Source organism: Ischnura elegans, chromosome 4 (assembly GCF_921293095.1).
Source record: "Ischnura elegans chromosome 4, ioIscEleg1.1, whole genome shotgun sequence".
NCBI classification, from domain to species: Eukaryota; Metazoa; Arthropoda; class Insecta; order Odonata; family Coenagrionidae; genus Ischnura; species Ischnura elegans.
In genome coordinates this window covers 19,508,935-19,535,228 of record NC_060249.1, presented here as the reverse complement: position 1 = coordinate 19,535,228, position 26,294 = coordinate 19,508,935, and positions in this window count along the sequence as shown.

Below are 26,294 nucleotides of genomic sequence, written 5' to 3'. Positions count from 1 at the left end.
TTCATGGCTAATTTTAACTATGAGACTTTTCTTGAGGCAATTAGTGTAACTAAAACGTAATGAATGCTATGTATGCAATATTCTAGCACTTCTTTATCTAAAATATTTTTTTTTAATTGCCCCGAGAGAGCAAATAAACACAGTAGCCCATAGTTTTTAGTGCCGAAAAATTATGTCATTTGCTTCACAATTAGCTGGAATCATTAAAATAGAGATATGATAAATGGTTTAATATCACATAAACCTGAATCCCACATGAGGCATTTAATATAATCTCCAATTCAAATATAACGATTGCTTAATTCATCACGTGGATCTAGTAGACGGAACTCCTGCCTATGGGCCCCACCCTTACTTGATACTGGAATTACTTTCTGACCTCGAATAAGTATGGAGTCTTAGAGAGTGGGAAAGAACAATTGGATGGAACACGGTGGTCTCGTTATAATTGGGACACGGTGGCGCGTTGGGAGCAGGTGGCATCGACCTCGAATCCCTAAGTGGAGAGGGTGAAATGCGAATGGTTTACGGTGTCAAAGGAGGCCAAGGGCAAACAGAAGGGGAGCGGAATTGGAAAGTATGAAGATATTGAGGGTCTACCCAGAAGGTAGGTACTGGGGAAGGGAGCAATGATCAACTTTTATGATATCGGAGATTTTTTATAATTGGTGCGAAGGCTTCCGCGGTGCGCTGGTAATGTAGGCTCCATTTTCCGGGTTTCGCCGCTTAGTGGTTGTGTTGGAGACAACAGTTTCTCCTGCATTCCAGCAGGCGTCTTCAGGTCGAAGTGCTTATGCCGTGTTTTGGCCGCCGTTATATAGGCAGCCCAGTGGTGTATGTTCTCCCCGATTGGTCCTCTTGCGGCCAATAGCATAGGGGTATGGAGCGAAGAGTCTCTTCCAAGTACTGTGGAGTTGGTAGCTATCCTCTCGGTTGAAATTATGAGGATTTTTCAATATTTCAATCGTCTCTCAGATGATCCTTGGAATGTTTATAATTACTTAATGGAAACTAAATGCGATGGTTTGTTGAGCAAATTAACTGATTTCCACAAAATTATTGTAATTCATTTTAAAAAATACACGCATTTTTCCGTTTTCCGATCCATCGAGCACTCATTGGCCTATTCGTGGCAAAAATCGACGAACTTAATGTCTTCGCAGAAAAGTTGATAACGCAACGACCTACTGCCGCGCAGATAACCGCTTCTTCGCTAAACCTGGGCCTCGCTCATTGGGATCGCTTGAATCGCTACACTGTTGAGAAGGATTATTCCCCTCAATGAGCTTTCTTCTCTGAATAATTATTTGATCCCGGAATTCTGATAACGTCACCAACTCATGAAAAGTGGGAAGTGAAGATTTTTTTCATTGTGAGAGAATGGCAGGTGAGAAATACTTTTTTCAGAAAAGTAATCTCTCCCTTCTTTCTACCGAATTCTCTCGGTGGATTACGGTTTTGAGCTTAAGTGAACGACGCGTAACGACGTCATTAAATGAGCAAGCAATAATATTTATCATTAATAATCGGTACTCCCAATTTTCCTCACCCATTTCAGTTTGTTTATGATGCAATGCAGTGGCGTAGCTAGGGATATTCCTTGGGGGGGATGGGATGGCCTGGGGTGGCGGCCCAGGCAAATTTGTTAAAGTTTTTGAAAAATGACTCGCCTGAATATACATCTTACATCATTTTAGCTCTGAAAATTGAACTTGAAGCAGATTCAGTTATTATAAGTCAAAACTAGACGATAATTTTAAATATTTTTTTTATCTGAGGCTTTGGGGGGGATCTGGCCTGTCTCCCCCCCCCATAGTTACGCCACTGATGCAATGTGAGCTGATCAAAATAATCTAGAAGATAAGATACATTAAATAATTTTTGACTCCAATATTTAGGATAAATTTATAAAAGAAAATAATACAACATTCTAAGAAACCGTGAAAAAATTCCCTGTTCTGAGGGCCGAATTTTTACAGGTTGTTTAATATATCTTAACTGGAAGCGTTTTACATGTGTATAACGTTAACTGCCAGATGGATATGGGTTAAAATATATTTAATGAGAGAGTAAAAGGGAAAGAAATAATAAAAACCATTAAAGATGAAGGCTTTGAGTAATAATAACACCTTGAAAAAGGAGAGAAGGATTTGAAATGCGAGGAAGAATTTATTTAACTCTTCGGCGGGCGCTGCCGCACTTCGCGCGACTTAATACTATGTATCTTTCAATTATAAAGACAGCTATGTATATTTTGGTGCACTTCCTCTAAGTCAGACCAAACGTACTTTATATTATTTGAACACCATGTTAGCAGATATATCTCCTTGGTATCGAATTGTATGTTGCAGTTGAGTGATAAAACTTGAACTTTCGAGTTTCGGTAAACGGTAAATCCGAGTGGTAAGTTTTGAGACTGAAGACTAAGGTGAAAAGTAGCCAACTGGGAAGGAATATTTACCTTGAGTTTAGAGCCACAACGAGATTTTCTAAAAAGCAATGAAATTCGTAATGCGACATCGTTACAGAAAAGCTAGGTTCGTTGAGCAGGGTAGATCAACCGATGGTGTACATCTACATACTACCTTGCAAGAAGCGAGTTGAGGGAACATCAGAAGATATGAAAAAAGAGCGTTTCTTAGTGTTTAGACTACTAAATTTTATTAGTTATTATAATCTGCATCTCTACAGAAATGTGAAGTCCTTAATTGTTCGAAATGATGCGAATTTCTAAAATGTCCATTCAGCAAAACATTTTTCAAATTTAGTCGTTCCTTTCTAATCTAAAAATTTCTAATTTCTTTCGGATCTAAAATATGGTAAGATTCTGAGATTATGTTCTCCTTAGCAATCTGCAAGATATTTACTCTTAATTTTTAAGCAAATTCATAGCATTGAATCTCAAAGTGCCTAGAATATCCCAGTCTAATTCATGCCAAAGCTGGGTAACCCTCTCTGTTCGTTTGTAACAGTTTTTGACGGATAGAGCAGCTTTCCTTAGTATGTTATTTATTATACGGTTGATCTTTCTACAACGGACCAAAAAATTCTGTCGCATTCGAGATGCGGCCTGACGTGTGCGAAGGAGCACCTCTCCTTCACTTTTTCGTCCGCCTTAGTTCAATGGCAGCCATTTGGATGGAAAGGTATTCCATGTGCTATATTCGTGCATGCTGGTGATTGACGGTAGGGAATTCTTTCAACGTGGAATATTTTTGAGAAAGAATAAATGAAGGAGCCAACTGGTCGAGGAAACTGAGTACATACAGGATAACTTCCAGGCATACAACGCTTGCCGAAGAGCAATAATAAGGGGAACAAGCTGTAAGCTTGATTGATAGAAAACTCAACCATATTTAATCACTTTTAATAATTAATCAATTCTAATTAAAAACAAACGGAATGAAAAATCAATATTTGTTTGTAATAAGTTAGCTACATGGTATATATAAGTTACACATGATGTTTTTCCAACAACCTCTTAGCAGTATCTTTCACAAAAGATGGTTACATTTATTTACCAATCCATATTGAAATAAAAGGTTGCAAAGCTGTTGAGATACAGGCTAAGGCAATCCTGGCATTCACTGTTTTTCCTTCATTTTAACCATCGGAAATTTACCTACCGTATTATCAGGGAAGAGAAGTGATTTGGACTAAAGAGTTTGATGAATTCAAAATACTATGGCCAAATCGCTACACAGGATATTTTTCCGGCGATAAATTATAAAAATAAAAATCTAAACGTTCCCAATTTCGAAAATTGGCGAGACGTCATTTCCTCCTTCGAAATATTCCAATGCCATTGTTTTTCGCCTTCAAATACTTTTCTCCACTCTTCTTCTTGGGAGATTCCCTTCATATTTCACAGACTCCATTCCTCCAGCTTCATGCGTTTTTGTTCTTCCTTTCCCCATTATTATACAGTTTTTCGCCCAAAATTTTGGATCCCCCTGAAATCTTCCCCTCTCCTCTTGACTCAAGTCTTCCTCCTAAGCGCTATTTTCTCATCGACTTCCTTTTCCCATTTTTGGCGTTTTATTTTCGTCAGACTTTTTCTTAGAGCTTCTTCGCTGAGACCTCATTCGTCCTTCTCAGCTACTGCTTTTTTCTCTTCCAATTTTTCCTTCAACTCAGACCCTTTTCCAGATCAAATACCCTTACTACCTTTCTGCCTACCTTGAAAAGATAACTTTAATCTACGTCTCTTCATTTCACTACCCTTCCTCCCGTTATCTCATTATGTCCCCTTTCTTGAAGCATGGAATCAATGCATAAGCCAATCAAACTTTCATAGACGAAATCACATGGCTTCCAATTCTACACCCGAAATAGAGTTTCAAACCCATTCTCTTTTATTCATTAACACTTTTGTTAACGTACGTCTATCTAAATCACCTTCCATAGGATTTCTTCCCTTCAGACAATAAGTTCTACTACACACTGCAGAAAATTATTTAGGCACATCAACCCATTCACAAATTTTGCTTCCTGAATATAATACGTGATTTACAGGAAAATACGAGTCGCAAGAGGGCATAGAATGAAAAAATTAAAAAATCATACACACATTTATTTGCTGAAAAAATTACAGCCCTCCATTTTCATAAAATCTACTTTTAAAAAGCAAATAAATTAAGCCGTTGCAATGACACCATTATTTGAGGTAGGACCACGGGGGCTCTGAAGGACAGTTTCAACAAATAAATGTCAAATAAATATTTTCCTTGAAAACATTTTAACAATTTACACCAACATTCATGGTAATCGATTGCATTATGAAGTATTACATAAACCCTGAGCCCTCGTGCCATTTCGTGTTTCGGCGCCAACAGGTAGTGTGCGTGGTCTAGTTGGATGGAAATACTCTCACCACTTTTAGTAGAATAAAATGGCAACTTATATGCAAATGTTTGGGGATGGAGTCTCCACTCTGACTTCCCAGAGACACGACCCTTCGGTAGGACCGCACGCTAGCCGTTTTTCCATTCCGTCATCCACCCAAATTATTAAAGTGAAGGATGGGAGGTTTGAACGAAAATTAATATGCGGAAAATGTGAGGGAAAAAATGGGAAAGTAAAAACAACCTGCAGAACGGGATGAAAGAAATATGCTATGCACTGTGAGACGGATTTAGCATTTCAGTTAAATATAAATGACTACTACTACGTGATCCGTTTCGGTTATTTTCACTAAATATTTACGTCATTTTTAATTACAAAAATAATTGACAAATGTTCATTATAATTCGTGTTAACTTTTCAATTAAATGAGTGTCCAAACAGTAATGATAAACTCTGGTGAATATCACAATCAAGATAAAATTATAGTTAAAGTCATAAATTCTATTCATCCCCAATCGCTAATACATACATCGTGTTACGAGTAATATCTAATAATTTTTCTCCGGGATATATATTTCTTTGATAGAGTCCGCAATTTTTAATCAAGCGATATCCAGCAATAATCAACCTCTCTCTCAAGTCCCGGCCTAGTGCGGACTGAACGAGAGACATTTTTTGGTATGACATATTCAATGCATCAACTGAGTATACCTCAAGTCATAAACATATCCGCCCCATTCGTAACCTCCCTCAATATCAACTTATAATCCTCCCCTGCATTTTCTATGGGACCTAAAGGCTCTGCCAAACCTTTTCCCTTTTAAGACACCGTTCCTTCAACATACTTAGAGTCTTAATATCATACTATTCCATCAATAATAAGTATATTTCTTGTGGAGATTAGGTTGGTATTTTGGGCAATGCGTTGAAATCCCATCCCATGAGCCCGAGTTATAATCCCAGGGGTATAAGAGAATTTTTAGAGACTGCCCAATCCCTTTTGTGTGGAGGAGTTTTTCAACCGCAGTAGTCCGTCTGTCAGATGGGACGTTAAGCCGTGGTCCCCCACGAGGCTTTCGTTAAGAGCAGACTAATTCCGAAGTCGGTTTTCTCTCCATCCTTCCTTCCCTAGCCTTACCTCATGGCGCGAATCACCTCAGCTGTGTATCACTACCTCCGAATACAATATCTTGCCGGAACAATATATTTTTTGGCACTTTCACCTCTTACCAATGGCTTTAAGGGTCAAAATTACATTTGTTAATCGTTCGGTTAAGAATGAAATGCACTCTTCATGTAAATGGGAAAAGGTATACTGGCATTACTCATAAGTATCAAGGCATCTCAAACGCCGAGTTTCCAGAAGAAAAATCCTGAATCAGTTTATAGATAGTTGAATAGACACTTACAGGGACTTTGAATGAAGTGAAAAATTCTTTCAGGAAAAATGTACCAATTACCAAATGCATTTTGTAAATATATGAAAGAAAAACGTTTAGTAGTACGCCAACTGATATTTCTCGCTCTATGAGAAACAGAACCAAAATGCACTGAAAGATTGCCCATTGTAGGAATTCTATTCTTTTAAATGGCCTATACTTCACAATATTACACTCATATAATTTTTACCACGCATTAAATAGGGACTGAATTGGCACTAAATGCAAGTTTTGGTCTATGTAAAACTAAGTCATTTTAATCATGGCTCTTAGACCGGGCTTTTTCTATCTGTTCATATTAATAGTGACAAAATATCATTTGAAGTAAAAAAAATGAAATTGAACTTAAATTTTAGGATTCCTAACTAATATATCACTATCTCAGATGAAAAAGCTACGATATCCTCTCCATATACTAACTATGTTTAGAAATGTGAATGAAGTTGGATGCCCAAAATTACGAAACAAATATAGACGACAACACTGATACAGGACAAATATTTTATTTGATGAATTTATTTTAAATCCATTCACTAGTATTCTCTAAATCCGTCATTTGTATGCCCCAATTCCCCTCATTTCCCATTTTTGGCTTAGTTTATTTCTTGGAAAGCGTAATAGGACGGAGACCATTCGCCTTCGGTTGTCCTTCGGCGCAGAAATAAAATTAAGCGAGGTGGGTGATTTTTTTGGAGATACATTTCAGTAAGATAAATAAAATCGACGCTTTATAAAAAGAAATGAGGGAGGATGTTTCGACTTTTAGACCATCTTGTCTTCGTTTCCGAAATGAAAAAGGAAGAGATTTTTTTCTGACAGCAAGAATTCATCCAAAATGCCTTGCTTTGATATAAAACTTGCTTTCATGAGGTTTAGCAAAGATAATAAAAAAACAGGCAAGCCATTTAATACATTTTCAGTAGCAATAGTTACGTATTTAGAAAGCGTTTCTAGGATAATCTCATTGACTCTTGAAATATTAGGCAAAATATACCCACGCGACGTCAGGTTATGAAGAATCACTAAATTCAGTTGCCTGAAAGGAAATCCTTGCGTAGGCTTTCGCGATGTGGCAAATATTTATTTAGGAGGTTTGAGGAATATGCACAGCGTGTTTTTGCCTTTGACGACAACCGTTCAGACGGCATTACAGCTGGCTTATTCGTGTCAATTAAGAGCAGAATAGTTATATCAACCGTCTTTTGTCTTTTATACTCTTCCGTCGGAGTTAATTCTCTTCTCATTGGTTCATATAGGAGGCGGGATACTCACCATTGTCCGTCTTCCCTGGCGTTTTCCACTTTATTCTCCAGAGTTAGTTCGAGTACTCATTTCCATGATTTACATAGTTGCTATACGTCCTCCCAGTTTAAGGTTTTCGTGGATTTCATCATTTCTATCGCTTTTGATCATGCGTGGATAGTATCTCTTCTCCTTAGCAATCACTTTGGCGTTGTAGGAAACAGCATTGTGGGTAGGCCACCTCCACAAATGCCAGCTATGACTGAGAGGCACAGTTGCAGATTTCTTGTTGTTCTTAGGTGCTCTTGAACCGTATCTTGAGGGATCTATATCTTTATCCAATATATATCGAAAATTAGATTGAGAATTCAGTTCAATATACTCTATCCTCTACTTTGCATAGAAAGCTGACAGTTTTGTAACACATTGTTATATCTCCTCACTACATAATGTTTTCAGAGCACGCGTTTGTCGCGTAGTAGATACATACTTTTTTGCATATTAGTCCATTTCCAGCGGTTTCAAGAATCGAGTCTTTATTCATTAATTACATCACGCGACCCAAATCCTTAAAATGAACTGAAAGTCCCAGCTCATGTAGATAAAGTGCAGGACTTTTTTAAGCGTATAATATTTAGCAATATTACAAAATTATTTTACAAAGTACGCCACACTTCTAAAGGGATTGTAAAATGTAAAAATCAAGGTGAGCTAAATCATTTTGAGTTGGGTTCAGGAAGTTAAATCCATATTAAAAAAAACATCAGCACTGCCTGCATAAATTTTTAGGGCCTTCCTAGAGGAAGTCACATGCTTCGTTCTCATTTTAAAATTCTCTTGGTATTTGAGGGGCAGTCGCTAGAGGTGTGAAGCTCTTTATTGCCGTCATTAAAATAGTTATATCATCGAGACTTGAAGAGATTTGATAAATTGAAGGACGCATGTTGTTAGATAGTAACGTCTCGCAGTAATTTCTATATTTGTATCTGGCTATGTTTGATGTTACACTACCATAAAATGGATATCATTTTAAGAAATATTTGTATGCTATTTTTAACATAGGTAGTGTTAAATGCTCGACTGATTCGAAGATAACGCTGCAGCAATTCAATGACTTAGTTTGTGCATCCTACAATTATCCGCTGTTTTGACCTCGTTGATTTAGAAACTCATTTTTAGCAATAAATCCAAAATCAATGTAATCATTCAGATTTTGATGAAATATGATTGGACTACGTGTGGGACCTAATGTCGAAGTTAAAAAACACTAGTAACGTAAGAATGCTCGGAGTTCATGCCTAATTCGATAGCTGCATCGGTGTCTTTAAATAAATCGTGGATTTAAACGTTGAAGGACAAGTTGGAGGGAACGGCCTAGAATGAGATACATCGCACTGGTTATGGCGACTTGAATACAGAAGAATAATATAAATGTTAAAAGTTTGAGAATTAAATTGAGTTAAAAGAATTGAGTGCATAGTTGTCAAGCCAATTCCCGGATTGTTGATTTTTTTACAATGATAAAAATACATCAAAAGAAGAAGAGACGCTATCTTTAAATTGATTTGAATATTATGATGGTGTCGTAAAATTAGAACAAGATACTGATTTCCTTTCAAGTACTGCAGCACATCCATTTGACCGCGACAATGGGTATAGAATCATGGAACGTCTTCGTGGCGTACTTGCGTGATCACATATGTTTTAATGTAAAATGAGTTCAGCATGAATAAGCATGGTTTTCCAGGAGTTTACATGACACGCGATGAATTTGCTTTCGCTCGTCCTCCTGCTCTGAATTGACTCCATCCGTGACACTGACTCCACTCAACCGTCGGGAATCAACTTATACGTCGCTTCAAGGGCTTTGCAGCATAGGTAATCACTCCGAGGCCACCACGAAGAGTTAGTTTCCCCGTAGTATAATTGATTGGCCAATGATCAATGAGGAAAATTAGTCACGCATTGTTTCACGGCACCTTTCAACATGCTCCACCTCTTTCTTCATGTTCCACATTTTCCCCTTTCAGGACCACGGTGTGATACTGGATTTATAATAAGTTCATTCAAAATGATGACGTAAATACACAGGAATGGGACTGAATCTTGTTATCTATATATCTATGATCATAAAAAATAGCAAACTTAAATTTTGAGTAAAAGTATTGCAATTAATGAAACCCTGTGAATTTTACGAGAGTGTTCATTTTGGTTCAAAAGAGCTATCAAGGCAATTTTTTTATAAACAACGCTATCGTCAACCTGAAATATTAATGATGATTAAATCAATTAATATTTATATTATCAAAATCGGTTTTAACAGAAGAATATATGGCACAGGTTGAATAAATATATATCATAGCTAAAAAGGAATATTGCCTCGGAATGAATGACTTTATGCAAAGAGAGTCAACTCTTACCATGAAACCACAACGTCGTTTATCTCTACAGATTTGAATCCATTAAAGTGTATCATGAATGCGACCTCAAGTTCTTGGGAAATGAAAGAGACGAGAGCAATTTCCGGCAATGGCAATGGCACGGCAATGTTAAAGGTCGCCAAAATGTTATCGTAACATGAAAGTGAACATTTTAAATTGCCGAGGTTATAGCTAGGGGGATGGTCGTTAAATGCTTCGGAGAAAGTACCTACAAGATGACATCAAAGTGGGAAAGAGAAGAATTGGGGGATAAAAGGAAGCGAAAGGAAATGGTACCATTGTCCGGCACACCTGGTCGTCTTATTCTCTCCTCTCCAGCCTATACTCTCACTGGGACGGCCACTTCCGTTAACCCTTCGGTGGTGGAAATAAGAAATACATATTTCCCATCACAAAATGGGAAACAGTAAAAGAATAAAACCAAGAAAAATAAATTCATCAATCCATTAACTTGGAAAGTACTTAATGAGGGGAATACTCATCGAATGCAAGGGCAATATATGTACCTAAAAGATACATTTTTATATCACAAATGTTATTTTTATCTCTCAATTCCATTGGTGAAATGAAATTGATATAGGTACATTATCTCTCACTTTAGACATTGAAATATGGAAACCATAAAAGTGACTAAAACGTGATGTAAAAAAAAAACATTTTCCATCAAAATTTGATAACCCCTAATGATAAAATAGTGCAAGTAATAAAATTTTACTTGGTATTAATAGTAAGTTGAATAGTAGAGGCCTTCACGTTGTAGAAATCCATCTTACTGATTTGTGAATGAAAAACTTTGCTGTTTCTACAATTTGGAAATTTATTTTCCTGACTAGTTTCGATACACTGTATCATATTCATAGGACTAGCTAGCTAGTCCAAAGTTTTTCATTCACAAATCAGTAATAGTAAGTTGTTAAAATTTAGTCAGTTAAAGGAGGTTCATGGGGTAAAATGAAGAACTAATGTGTCAAGGAAGAAGGAATAGCCAAATTTCTGGTTAATATATCGATAAAGAGTTCAGAGCAATCAAAATGTAGTAAAACAAACTCTGTTAGGTTGAGGTGTGATTGAGCGGTCCTGGGAAAGACTGCAGAAAACTCGTTATGGGAGGTTAACATTTATTTAAAAAATAGCGTCCTAATAAGGTTTCATTTACCCTCAGCTCATAAAACCTCATTTCCTTATGACAATAAAATTTCCTATTTAATACTGCAGGCAGGAAACGTGAGCGCAGGGCAGAAAAAATCTTACTATTGTAGACTTATGATGAAGACGATGAGTTACAAAGTCCTCTTTCCCACCCTCTCTCAGCAGACAAACCTTTCTCTACTACATACAACCCTGTATTTTACTTTCCTTTCAGAATCGTACCTACCATTTCTTGTTCTGCTCTTATTTATCTGAGCAATCTTAATGGAACACTGAAATTTTTGCAAAGCCAACCCCGACACTATTTACCTTTAAACATCTAAACCCTCCAGGTGGCCCTTAAGCTATCAACCTCGACCAATCATACCCCCCCCCCCCCCCGTGTTTGCCTGCCTTTTTCCGTACTCATGACTTTCCTTTTTCCGTATACATTCTACGGAAACTCCTAACAGCCTTTTCCTTCTCCATTTCTATCCTCCTTCCTCGAGAAATATTCATTTATACTTCCCTCTCGTTTCAGCAAGGCCTCACCTGCACCCTTCGCAAATGTGGCTCATTCAATTGGATCTGAGCAAAGTATTTCATTCGTTCTCCCACGCTCCGGACCTTTTCCCTTCCCAATCCCCTATTCTCCTCCTTAAATCTCCTTTCTCGGGTAATCAGCTTTGTTCTTTCCCTCCTCTTAAGTCCCTCTGATTTGCTTTCCTTATAAATTCTCTTTTCGGCACTGGTGTACCTCTTTTAGATATTCACCATCGCCTTTTTTCTAGACGTCTCAGCCCACCACACATTTTGAACGTCAACTCCAAAACGGTAAGAAAATCGGGTGAAACTCGAGCCATGGCAATGCACATAACATAAATATATGTAAGTAACTTTCAGATCTATTTTCACCTATGGTTTACGAAATATTTTTAATAGTTGTCTAGAGACTACATTCTTCAGCCTCGGATATAATGATCGCAGTTTCTGATTCGGACGAAACCTTTGAATTACCCTAAGTATCGAGGAAGCGACGGGAAGGAAGCCATTTTTACACCTGAATGAGAGAGATCCAAACACATATTTATAAATATTCTAAGTTTCAATGTAAAAAACTATGGAATAAAGAATTAAAATGACTTAATTTTTTGGAATTCGAGTAACAGATCGTGAAATTCGTACCTAAAATTATTGGCGTTGAATTCACCTCCAAGAATGAAACGAAGAGGAGGCTGAAGAAAGAGATTATTAAGATCCATGTCTGTAGAGAAAGGGATAGAATTCAAAATATAAGAAGAAAAAGATGTTGGAGCTTGATCTCAGCATTGTGGTTGCGGAGAATGAATGGCCAAGGAAGGGTGGCAATCTGAGAAAGGGAGGTTCGAGATTGAGGGCGTGGACGACGGTTAGCAGGGGAGGGCCAACTTCTTGCTGAGTCATCGAAGTGCATGGCGGGAGGGGTGAGCTCCCCAGTGCAAGAGGGATGATTGTCTCCTCACCCCTGGATTGAGAAAGGGATGAGGTCAGGGGAAGGGTGGGAGAAAGACACGCCTGCAATTGGCGGGAAGAATTAGTCGCAAGGAGACAGAGAGAGAGAGAGAGGAAGGGGGTGTGAGGGTATAAGGTGGATGAAAGAAGGAAGGGGAACCCAAGAAAGAAAAAAAGATCCTCAGAGAGAAAATAGGATAGGGTGGTGTTTCATTTCATGTGGCGAAGAGTTGAAAGAAATGAGATGATTATAAGAAAATTTGGACTGAGAAATAGATACTGAATTAATGAGTTGAGATCCGCTTGGTATAGTGGTGGTTCATAATACCTAATGTAATAATTTATATGAATTATTTGCAATATACGACTTCTAATTAAATTTATCACTAGCCAAATGGGAAAACAGGTTTGAAAAATACTTCTACTTATTTATACATTGCATGAATTGCCATGGCTCAAGATAATTGGTTTGGCGGGTTGGAATAATCAAATCCAGTCGATGGTGGAAAATTTTCACGGAATGCTCAACGCCTGATTAAGTGATATATACTAGGATAGCCCTCCATCTGTCAAAGAGGACCCAAAGCCGTGGTTCCCATGTCTCCTTTCGTAAAAAGCATACTAGTGCCGACGCCGGGTTTCTCCATACTATTCACTCCCTACTCTTCCCTCATCTCGCAAATAACCTCCGCTGTCAGTTGTCTCAATTAAATACCATACCATGAATGAAAAAGCTAATGGATGCAGAAAATAGGTCAAAGGTGATTACAATGAATAAGGTTACAGATAGAGTAGGAGGGAGAAGAAGTCAAGTTGGAGTTAAAAAAAGATGCGTTCGTTCTTAAGAAGAACAGTAATCTGGGAGAAGGTGGTATCTTGGCAAACATGGGAGAGAAATCATCCATGAGTCGACTTATTTTATTGGAAGTTATTCGAATAAAGAGGCATTTTTGACAAATTGACAACACGGTTGAAGACAGAATGAATAAGTTTTGCAAGTAGTTACAGCCTAAGGAAATATAAATAACTTGCTATTAAAAAAATAACAGAATAAAATAAAAAGCACGCACGATGGCATGTATCAGTCATTCCATTGCAAAAAAAGAATGTAGTTACAGTGACGATGGTGAAGTGGTTTTTCCAGCTCGTTTAGCTCCTAATAACCCGTCGTAAATAATAATCACTCTAGTTAACAAGAAGAAGTTAATAGTCATATTTTCACTGTTAAATCAGCCAATAACTGCCAGTCAAGCTGTACTTCTATAAGCCTTGATTCCTCCTTTAATTTTCCGGCCCATAATTTCCCTCTCTGGAGATCAATCGCACGGACTCGGACGCGTGAAAGAGACCTAACTCTAGGCGCTTAAGGAGCACGTTGAGTTGGATGTAAGATTACGGTGGCAAACATGTTCCCCATCTGACCACGCGTCCAATACGTTTCATGGCAACATGCCGAGAAAAAAGGTTAAATTTCGTTTTGTCCTCCTTTATCGGAATTGCCATCTTTTGGTGTGGATCAGGGGTATCCAAACCAATCCACTCAAGGCCTTTCCACTCGGCCCTTGTAGACATTGTATGCGCAAAAAAAATGTAACGACAATTTAACTGTATCCCACCAAAATCTGCCGTCGTTGACGGATTTAAAAAATGTCATATATTTTGATTGTTTCTTATTTTGATATAGCATGAGTTCTCGGCTACCTAACTGCTTTAAGATATGTTATAGTTGAATCCTACCCATAAATGACGATGAAATTCACATGAATTGCCATGAAAAAAATTCCCCTGGACCGGGAATGCAATCAAGGATTTTCTATTTTTTCGGCCACCTCGCAGATAGTGTCTCAGAAAACTAAAGGTGGCTACACATATGCTATTTAGCTAATGCGAGCCTCGGGCTGAAAAATTGGGTGACCAATGCTCAAGATAATTTGAAACATAGGCTCATACAGATAATTAATTATTTCCGTATTATTAATTTTTGATACACGCATTCCCTCGCTTTTGCAATGGAATCATTATTGGGGAAGAGGCGAAAGTGGAGAGTATGAATAAAAAATAAGGAATAACAAGAAACATAGAGGGTAAACGGGATCGAGAGGGGTCGGAAGCGTGTCTTACAGCAGTTAGAAATTCCTCTCAGAAGACACCATGCAGCTAACTACCCGAGGCACATACAAATCGAGGTGAATTATTTCGTGCCATTCCTTCTATCCCTATCATCATTCAATGCTGCTTTTCCCTCAAACACAATAGCCATCTGGGAAACCTCAACTCCTTACTCCATATGCTCCAACTCCATCCAGGCGGTAAGAAACGTACCTACCCTCTTGATTCAGCTCTTTCCAGCCGTTAAGTCCGAAAACAAGGCGAATAAGTGGAAGGAAATTGGGTAAGGTTGATGATAAGTCAGCGGGATTGATGGCATGCAAACATGAAAACGTGACCAAATATATGAAGAACCCAAAAACATGTATTTTGACCCCCTTGATTCCATGGCGATGTCATATATCTCCACTTTTCTTAGCAGTAATTGGTTGAATCAGGAATTCGGAAAATATCGCAATCATACCTAGTATCCCGAGAATAAGAGCCATCGGTTTATTCGAAATTCCACTGAGTATTCTTGGGAGAAAAATACGCTTACAGAAATTCAATGCAATTCAAGAGATTCTCGATGAAGGCCTTTTTCCCATCTCCGAGTTCTCATTCAACTAATATGGATGAAAGTCAGTTGCATTAAATTAGCCGAGAGATTGACGGCACCTTTACGCAAAAAAGGCTTATGCTTTGAGGATTAAAGCAAAATTACCAAATCACGAGCGACATAGCAATGGCTATCGAGAGCATAGCAATAACTATCCGTTGGCTAATTAATTAAAAATCTTCAAATTTTTACCGAATGGTATTGGAGAAAACTTATATCAAATATTTTTACGAAAAAAGGCATAGGTACAACGATAAATAATAGAATACAAAAAGGATTATGCACGATAGTAATTATAAAATCTAATTACTCCTATGTATTCTGACTGCAAGACTTTGTACTCTGTTGTGTATTAAAAGAATTCATTTTAGGTACATTAGTATATTGATAATAGTATTTGTAAAAAATATCTCTTGAATGTTATAGTGGTTATTTATAGTAAAATAGAATCACAGGCTTTTCCGATAAACCATTTCCAGTAAGTGTTACCGGGTTCTCCGACGAGTCAAGGGGTTCGCCATTGCATCGAAAGTTCGACCAAGGAAAACATAAACCGATGGATAGCACAATACGTATCATTATAAAGGAATTAATACCATTATTTTCGAAAAAATGTATGGTATACAATCCTTTAAAAGCTTTAAATTACATGATGTCGATGACTAAGACTTTTGCTACTAATATTTTAATCATTTAGCATCTGCTTAGCTTCAACCATTCCAATGAAATAAAACAAATGAGAGTTCACGCTCAGCATTCAGTCGCCACTATCTTTCCCGCAGCTGTCCGTATTCTTCACGGATTGAACCCTTTCTCGCCAATGGCTCTCCCTTCAGCTTCCTATATACTGTCCTCTCATTTTCCTTCCTCTCAATAACGGTTAGGCTCTACACCTCCGTATACTCCACGCTTCTCTTCGCTCACGGCCACTCGAAAACCCTGCAGGCCACCATCACCACCGTTATCCAGTTTTCCCACATCTCCGTTATCCCCAGTCCCATTGTCCTGTTCTCAGCGTAATATGCGATCCTTATAGGATAACTCCTAACTCCTTTCACGACCGACCCTTCCCACACACGAGACAGCTGGGTCCATGTCCCTGTGTTTGCATTTCCAAGCTTAGAAGCGAGGATCAGATGGCGAGATAACTTCATGCAGTTGTCACCCTTGATATCTCGCGCCCAATTGAATGAAGACAGAGTATATGAATGACCTCAATTTCGAATTTACATCCTTAATACTGAATTTATAGAATTAATGTGACAAATTTTGTTCGTTAGGCAAACACAAGAATTTCAGAAAACGGTAATTTCTACCCTAGAGTGATTTACATATATTCTTTAGCCAGCGCATTCATTTATTTCTTTCTGCTAAAAATCGCAGTGTATGTTATTTCACAAATTTATTTGATTCCTAGAAAATTTCACTGTAAGTACCTTTATTTCAGGGTTGTTCTCCCACAAATTTGTCCTTATTTTCACTTTCATATTCTATTTATAAAATAATTGTATAATATGCTCGCAATTTATATGGCAGCTGTCCATTTGTGCTCAATCTATAGTTTGGGAAAACAGTTTAATGAAGTATTCGGCCGTGAATGCCGAAGCTGGGGATATGAAATAATTAAGCATATTTTGTTTCTTGTTGATTGAACAAATTGGTTTATCTGAATTATCTAAACCGATAGTTTTAATCTAGAGATATTTTATAGTCATCTAACGACCGCAAATCAATTCTATCCGTCTAGTATGAATTCATTAAGAGGTATGCTTACTACAGTTTACCATGAATATTACTCACATAAATAAAATAAATAATTGCTGAATGAACGCGGGTAAATTAACTCAATTACTCTTTCAATAGATGAATATGTAAGAGGGTTCAACGGTGATCATCAATCATAAAACTCTAGGAATATTTTCTTGAGGCCCAGCGGACTACTTTATGCGCAGACTGGTTCGTGTTTCAGGGGAAACCCTGGAGGAATACTCTCCTCAAGAGATTCGAGTGACACGGTTGCGGCACGGCGTTTAAGACGAGCGCCGGAGAGAAGGTCGGGAGCATTTGAAGGGAAAAGGCATAAAGACATACAAGCTCAAAATATGAGCGTAACACTTGACGGCGGGCCTCTCATACCATGCAACAACCATCTTCAGCATCTCCCTCTCTCTTTCCATCTCTCTCTTTCTCATTTCATCTCATCTCCTTCAGCCCTCATTCCATCATTTGAAGTAACCATAGATATCTCTGGGGATGGCTCTAGCTTTTTTTTACCGTTGAAAAGTGAAGCTCGGCGCAAAGTTGTTCCACATAGAGTAGAGAAGATATAAATAGGCTCTTATGATACATATGGCTACGAATAAACAACATTTTCTTTAATGTCAGAATGAAAATCCTTTTCAATCCCTTTTCCAAAACGTGCTCAAAGAATTTTTTGCCAGATGCGTAACCGAATAATATGGGTATTTGTAGTTGCTTGCCAAAGATAATGATTATGCATTATTTTTATGATAATCGTTTTTGAAATATACTTTTTGAATGCTTCGGCAGCCTTGGATTAGCGATTTCCTAAAGTCACACGGTCATGGGAAAAAAGAGGTAGGTCACTTGTTGGCCGGATTCGTAAAGAGGCTTCTACTTATCTTTGTTGTACTAACCCTCTATGAAAAATTAGCTCGGAAAATACAGCCATAAGCATCGAACAGAATAGAATTTTTCGTACGAAACTTTTCATCAAAAAAGTTTCTTTTTTTCTCGCATAGACTGGTATCTCACTATGTGATTCCTGAATATAATCAAAAAAATAAACCAGTAAGACAAGTTGAAACATTTGCAGCTTCCCCAAAACCATCCAAACATATGAAAAATTTCGGCTTGTTAAGCACGCTACGGAAAACTGAAAAAAAAATTGTTTCTACCTGTCGTTTGGGAGTGAAAATCACACTTTCCCACTGTGATTAATAGCTATGCATCTCTATACTACTATTTTGTCCTCTTAATCACTCTAAACAGCCAGAATTTTTGCTCCCAGAATTACGTCTTCCCCTTTCTCATATTAAACATGCATCTGAAAAGATAAAACGTAAGGGATACAAAGAGTTAGAAGTTTTGAATGCTTAGATCTAGATCCACAAGCTATAGCAGGGTGATCAATGGTATACGCTGGTAGTGAAATGATGACATGCGAGTTTCCATGGTTATTATTTACCGCTTTTCCAGCTGATGATCCCGGTACGTGAATCTATAAAACGAACAAGGAAAACTGAGGATTCACATTAGGAAAAATACGGCGGCAGCTAGAAAATACCTCAAAGAGACGTCAATGATATGCGTAAGGCCCCAAAGCTCTGTTACCTCCACTATGATGATGTTTGCGAAAGAGCGGCGGCATTTCAAATAAAATCATGAGGACGGCTAGGGAATTCCATGCCGTCGGTATCCGATGAATCCTTATCCATTCCACAGGATTTCCCTAGCGGATGCCTAGGAAATCCACAAGAAAATTGCAACCGAAAATAGTTAAAGCTTGAAATCTATGATAAATATCCACTTATTTCCAACCAATAAAAGGGCATTAGAAGAATTACCCATTGATGAAATTAATAGTAATTAAATAAATAAAATTAAGTAATACATATTTTGGTAATACGCAAAATATATACCTATCTGATTTATGTACAAAAAATGTGAGGAATAAGTAAAATATGGAAAAAATATGCAAAGAAGTCCTCGGTACACCAATCAAATCGTGAATACGACAGATAAGGATTGAATTCATCTATCGGTCACCATTGAAACAGATAATTTTTCCTGTAAACGAACCGGTGAAAGCTTTAGACCTGGATGGACTCTTTAAAAATTCTCGCAACTTTAAGAAATTTGTCGAATATTTTAAAATATGGAAATGTAGCTAAAAATAACTGGTTCGCCGAAAAAAATATTTTTTCCGAAATTTGAACTTACAGGATTTCCTAGCACATATCGAAGGTTTGTTACCATAAGTTTCTAACTGACGATGACAAATTCATTCCTTTTCTTCCACACTCTCCCATAGTATTTAAATGTTCATCTTTATTCCATCTATAGCCACCGCTGCGACACCTTCGGTCCTTTTCCCGCTTTCCGCGCTATTCTATCACCGAAAAAAGAAAAAGAGTGGAAAAAATTAATGCAAATTATGGCCTCACTATTGTAAAAATGTCGAAGTGTTCAGCAATAGTTTTTGTTATCAAAGTAAAAGGTCTCTGTTTTTATTAATGCGATGTGATTAAATACCAGATAGGTACTTATGTTAACCCTTTCTAACCCAGAGCTACTGTTAGGATAATTCAAATATCAATATTTTTCATTATGAAAACTTGAAAATTTTGCACTCAATCATAAATACCTTGGTACCTAAATTATTAGTCATTGCAATTAACACCACAAAATAATTCGTTGTGAAAAATATCACCCTCACCAATCAATGTTTGCACCTAAGGTCACTATCAACCGCAGGTAATTAGGATAATGGAAATTGAAATGATATACCTATATACGATGGAAATTGATGATCATCACTCGAAATGAAATTCAGCTCACTCGAAAAATACACCAAGCAAAAAAAAATTGAGCAACAAATAACGACCTGCTTCTGACTTTTGGCGTCCATCATCAAACCTGATTTTTTTCAGCATTCAGAACCAAATAGAAATTTTCAATGAGACCATCACCATCGTCAATTATGAAGCGATAAAAAACTAAATCTATTTCCTCTAATACTTGAGGCACTATTCAAGCTAGGTAGTTCCGGGTTCGAATTCCGGTCAACGAAAACGATTTCCCTATGTTAAATTCGCGCACTACATATTTATTTACCATGCTTTTTCCACACCGTCATATTTCTCCTGAGCTTTTGAAAAACTGAAACCCGTTCCTCCCGCAAAGAAAGATGACAGCAACGGAGAACATTACCCCGAGAGCACTTGTAGAGAACTTCCGCGCCGTCAGTATGGGGTAAAAAGGGAAAGCGTCAGTATGGGGTAAAGGGGAGAATAAGCTCGCCGCTGAATATCAATCAGTCTGCGATACAAGCAATTCGCCTCTTCCGCCATTTTCCCTCGTTGCTATCATCACTTGATGGGATTAAGGACGTCCGGACGCCGATTTATATCCGGAGATGTGTCTACACGCCCATTTTTCACCCACCTCCCGCGACATTTTGTTTTGACTTCCCTCCTATTCATGCGCAATGGCGAAAATTTATCAATCGAATTTCGTAGTCCCTCGGCTGCAAAATCTTTATAATAAAAACGAGTAACATTTCCTGAATTGCGCGTTTTTGCATTAAAAATCAAAAAAACACAGAGGAAGTGGTGGGGGATGAATGCCAAATATATCATTTGCATTAAGGACACATTTGCCTCGCTGGCACACCGTAACTAGCCTCGGACCATCTCCCAACTCGAAAAAAGAAAATTCACCGTTCTACAGCGATCAAGAAGTAGGAGAACGGAATTCTCAGAAATATAAAACACGCCTACACATATCAAAGAATATTATTTGGTGAAAAATTGATACTTACAGACTACTGGTAATATTATCATAACTTAGCACGTGAGGAGGAATCATAGTACGCGCAAAATATTGAAAAAATATGAAAAAATCACGATAGGCCGTGACAAGCCTCTGAAGGCCATGAAAGCTATTTACCACAAGTTCGTGCATTTATACCAGTATAAAAAAATGCATAGAATTTAAGGAGAAATTTTATCATTCTGACTTTTTCCATCTAAATTTTAAGAGTCCCATTAAATTATCATGAACGTCGTGTCATTATCTGATCGCTAAGTACCGTAACCATTATTTTACAAAATCTTAGAAAGTCATTTCTGTCTACCATCATAATATTATGCTGCCGATTACGTCCTTAAATCCATCCGATCAATAAGCACAGGTTAATTAACTAGATAAAGCCCTGTTCAGCCATATCAAAGAAACTGAGTACAAAAGCACGGCTATTAAGTTCTTAGGAACCGCGTTGTCTTGAGGACACTAAACGGCGCAACCGCAATCCCCTCGATATTACCCAGCATGCCATGCCCTCACAACCTTTTATCTTCGTTTCCGACCTTTAGGCCTCATTTCGTCGCTAGCACGCTGCTCCATTACGGCTGATAATGCCTCGAACCCTGGTGCCAGCTGTTACTAAAAGGCCCTTCCACGCTGCACTGGGTGCCGTAACATAATTCAGACCACTCTGTCGCTTTGCTTGGCGTTTGATAACAATAACCCAACGAGCATGCAGGAAGCAGCGCCTACTCAATGATGGAGAGAATTACGAGCGGGCCGCATTGATACTGCCGCGGTCAGTTCAGCCCGTGGACTGAGGGGAGGGGTGGAGGGGTGTAGTCGGCCAGTGAGGTTAAAAAAAAGGTGGAGTAAAATGGAAGATGAACGAAATTGGGTAAACTGCGGTGGATCAATGCCACATGTGGTGATTTGACGGTGAAGACTTGTGATGCACAGGAAACAGTGGAGGATGGTCATTAGTGTTTGGCTTTTTATTTTTTTCGGATTTTTTATTTAAAATTCTAAAAATTTATATCAATTTTTGGGCATCACTTGCTGGAACCACATAGATAGTGCGAAATAAATATCACTTAGTAACCTCCCGCAAATATTTTTATTGTTCCGACCCTGGGTTTCAACTATTATACCTTTTCATAGTCAAAATCCTTTTATTATCTCTACTACTACTATAATATATATAGTAAATATTTTTGGCAATGGCCATGCATAGTAGTTGTAACCCAGGGTCGGAATAACAGAGTTTTTCTGGAACTTAACTATGTGGTTTATTTCGCACTATATTTTAAAAATGTGTTATGGGACGTAGCTTTAACTTTTCAGCCTAGCCTTAGAAATGATGCAACTTGGTATATTTTAGAAAATACGTAATTTCAATTAGTGATCTTGAGTGGTCTCTAAATGTTAACCAATCAACCTGATTATTTTAGAACATTGATATTATTCCCCACAGAACATTTAAAGAGAATTTAATCAAAACATAAACACTTAATCAAGAATCCGAATAAATTGACAAGCAATTTTAAGCCACACCCCTATGGCTATGCCGCTACATTTTCACATTCCTTTGGCTCTGATGAATAAAAAGTTAAATTTTCGAAGTGGTGGAATTATGATACGAATTTTCAAATCACAGTTAAATTAAGCCTAACACTGGTTTCCACGTTTTCACACCTTAATATAAAACCTAGAGTCACTAAGGCCGTACCTATGCAATCCATATCGGTGCTTGGGGACAATACGCAATGGAACCACATCCCATTCTAAACTTTACCTACTACAAAACAGTCGTAAAAGCGAAAGTCATGGATTGTGGCGCCGCTCTACTTACTAGCTGTTGAAAGACCAACTGCACAAGGATAAATTATAAAAATTCTACCGAGAAACAAACTGTTTCGGGACACAAAAAGGTGAAGTATAAAAGCTAGCGTCGACGGGACGCACGATATATAATGAGGCGTTTAGTATCAATTAACCCCCGAGCGAGCAGAAGCGCCTTTTCAACGATGGGACCATTATGAGTGGGCCACATTGATGCCTGCCGCGGCCAGATCAGCCTATGGACGGAAGAGGAGATATTTTGAGCCTGCCGGTGAGGGCAGAGGTAAACGGAAAAAATGAAAAATTTAGGGTAAAATGCGGTGGGTCAGAGTCATATGCAATGATTTGACGGTGAAGGTATGTGATGCCTATGCAGGGGACCGCCGCGCCGCGGCGGAGAATGGCCATGACGCTGTGAGCAACATCTGGCTGAACTGAGGTTAGGCAATTCGATGGTAGCAGCAGCTAAAGGGAGGGAGTCAAAATAAAAACGGATTGTTCACGTTATAATCTTCGGATAAATTCAAGGTTAATGCGAGTTGGAGAATAAACACAGTCCCTTACGAGACCCTTCTAGGTGCTCGACAAGAGGTGACTGATGACAAACATACAGTACGAGTGATACCGCGATTTTGCACCGTCGCGCCATTAAAAATATGTAGGTAATTTTAAAAATAAGATGCAGCCATTCGGTCAGGTGGAGTGATCCTAAAAAAATTATTCCTCCATACACCACATTGATGAAACACAAACGCACTTTTGTGGAAAGATAAAATCTGCCAGCGGTTAATGATTGAAGTAATACATCACGTACGTAAATAATACATCATAACAACGTAGGGCCAAGAATTGAAGTTAATGAACTGACTTCACATTCTATGTAAGCTTTGCGCATGCTACCGTGATCAAATATCAAGTTCTGAGATTAAGCGATCCTTGATGTGTTCGACTGGCTGATATTTGCGGTAGCGACTACTAATATGTTTATTATTTCGATTGAATATTTTCTTTCCATTTATGTTATCCTTCACTAGAAAGCAGATGTATTTAATTTACGTTAAATTTTTTCGGCATAAAATTTTTAATGAAATACATTTATGCGAATGCTAACTATGAAGGCAAAGATGTAAGGAAACAATTTTTAATTGCCTCATATGGAGCATTTTTCAGTACGGGAGCAAGGTTAGGACGTCGAAAGCATCAGAAAGGTCAAGAGTGGAAGAATTTTAAACAAGGTGCCTCTGAATGATAATTAAGATATAATGAACAGAGTAAGCAATGAGGAGTTGCTGAGAAGAGAGAGAGAGAGAATATAGAAACGTATAAAGAACCCTATAGAGGAAGATGGGAAAACACATTCGACCTTATAATAATGCATGATGGCCTGATGAAGTTAATTGTGTGAGGGTAAGTTGACGACAGATAGGCAAAAGACGGCCCTATATGAGAAATAAATGACAAGCTTAAGGAATAATGACAAGCAATGCTTACTCGGAAGATGGACATCGAATTTTAATCGACGAGACGGAGGTGCTAGCCCAAGAAAAATTCTATCATCGACGACTAATTCGGGAGGCTATTGAAATTGAAAAATGCCCCCAAAATTTCAATAGAGTGGACGGCGTTAAACTCAGTCAGATGTGGAAAACGATTTTCCGAAAGAGAAAACGGCGAATATGTTACCAACAAGGTTATTCGCTAGATAAGAAGAGTCCGCTCGCCGCTCAAGGACAGGGGTGAGAGTTCTGCTGACGTCAGCTCCGCCCTCCTCCCCCACTACTCCGGTGGATGGGGGAGGTTGGACGAGTATATTTATTGACTACCAATTCCGTATTTTCATTCATCGCCTGATGATGCGTCCTGTAACGGTCGCGAAAGCTTGCACGACAAAGCGCAACACGCAGCTGCACCCGGAAGCCGTTAGCAAATAAATGACAAGATATTAAGAATAAGAAAGAGGAGAAATTACGAAAATATGAAAACGTCAGCCGAAAGGACAGAGCGATGAAGTGCTGCGAAAAACCTATCTTTGGCTTGTTGGCTCATGGTGATGAGTTCATAACTTTTTCCGTTGCCAAATTTTTCCATTTTAGAGAACTTGTAATATCAATGATGTCCACAAATTTTGGTTATTCCACAGCCACCCCTGAGGTCTTTGAAATACGCCGTGGTTATGGCAGCCTTTGGAGACGGGATCACATGTGACACGGTGGTATGAACTTAGGATGTCCGTGACGTTGTTTATTACGTCTGGGGGGAGGGGTTGAGGCTGGCAGCAGAAAATGCGTATGATTTACACGAAAAGGGGGCTGGGGTTGTGTATATCAAAATCTTCCAGTTAATTCGAGGTGGACGGAGCTGGGACGTGGAGTCGTAAGTAAAATTTAAAGAAGTGATAGGCTATGACAGCTGTTTGCTTATCCACTTGGCGGACACTATGCAGTTGTGAGAGCACCCAGTATTGCCTCGTGACCGTTCACTTAGTAAGAGTGTCTCCGCATGTCATTACGCTTTATAGCGTCGTAATATGGACGAGGAACCCGATTTGTTTTCTCATTCCCTTATATTTTTACCTTTGTCGTGAGAAATGTATTCTTGTTCACAATTAAGCGAGACAATATGCAAATAAATTGAATAAAACGCTCAGTAAAGGGAATCCTAATGAATGTAAAATGCACGACAGCTCCTCGGTCTGTGGTGAGCTCCATTATCTTGTACCAAAATCTGCTTTCGCGTGGAAACAGTGCGTGTAACCACAAGTTTGACCAGAAACGCCAGAATAACTATTTTTGGCCTACCTCTCAATTTTAAGGAATAAATGCCTATCATAGTTATAGTACCCAAACAGAAATATTTATTCAAGCATGAAGAAGACCATTTTATAATATAAGAATGGGTAGAAAGCGTCACTTTATTGAATGGTCTTGACTTGATTTTCACGAAAATATGAGATTTTAGACAATTCCATAAATTTTTATTATGCCCAACTAGGCTTCGACAATTTAGCCTCGTCATAATTAAGGTCATTGAAATACCTTAATAATGACGAGCTAAAATTTTCAAAGCCTAGGCTGAGGAAATAAACAGAAAGGAAATGACATAAATATTTAGTTTTTTTCATGATATTCCGTTATGGTCAATTTATTAGCATATCTGTCACGATTACTGTAATTATTATTTTTGTTACTAATAATAGCTTGTTGTTGAGATGTGTGTTTGGATAGTTGTGTATTTTTAGGGAAACGAGGCGACCATCCGTAATGGTAATGTCAAAATTTGACGAGACGGGTCACGTGGAGAACAAAGAGGACCGTCGAGTCGAGGGGATTGGCGTCAAGTAGCGCGTGTGGATGAGTGAGTGACGCACGTGTCACGGCGATAAAGGTGAAAAGGCCCTTGTTGAAGGGGGAACGGGTTGCCAGGGGTGTAGTCAGGTATCATCCGTTGGTATGACCACGCCGAATCGTTCGACCGCCACGGCTCGGTTCTAATCCATCAAATCCACTTACTCCCATGACCCCTCTTCAAAATCCACTGCTCTCTCGTATGAACGTTCGCCGAGGATTCGAAATGGAAACGCGCGATTTTTTAACAAGAGACACGAATTTAGAT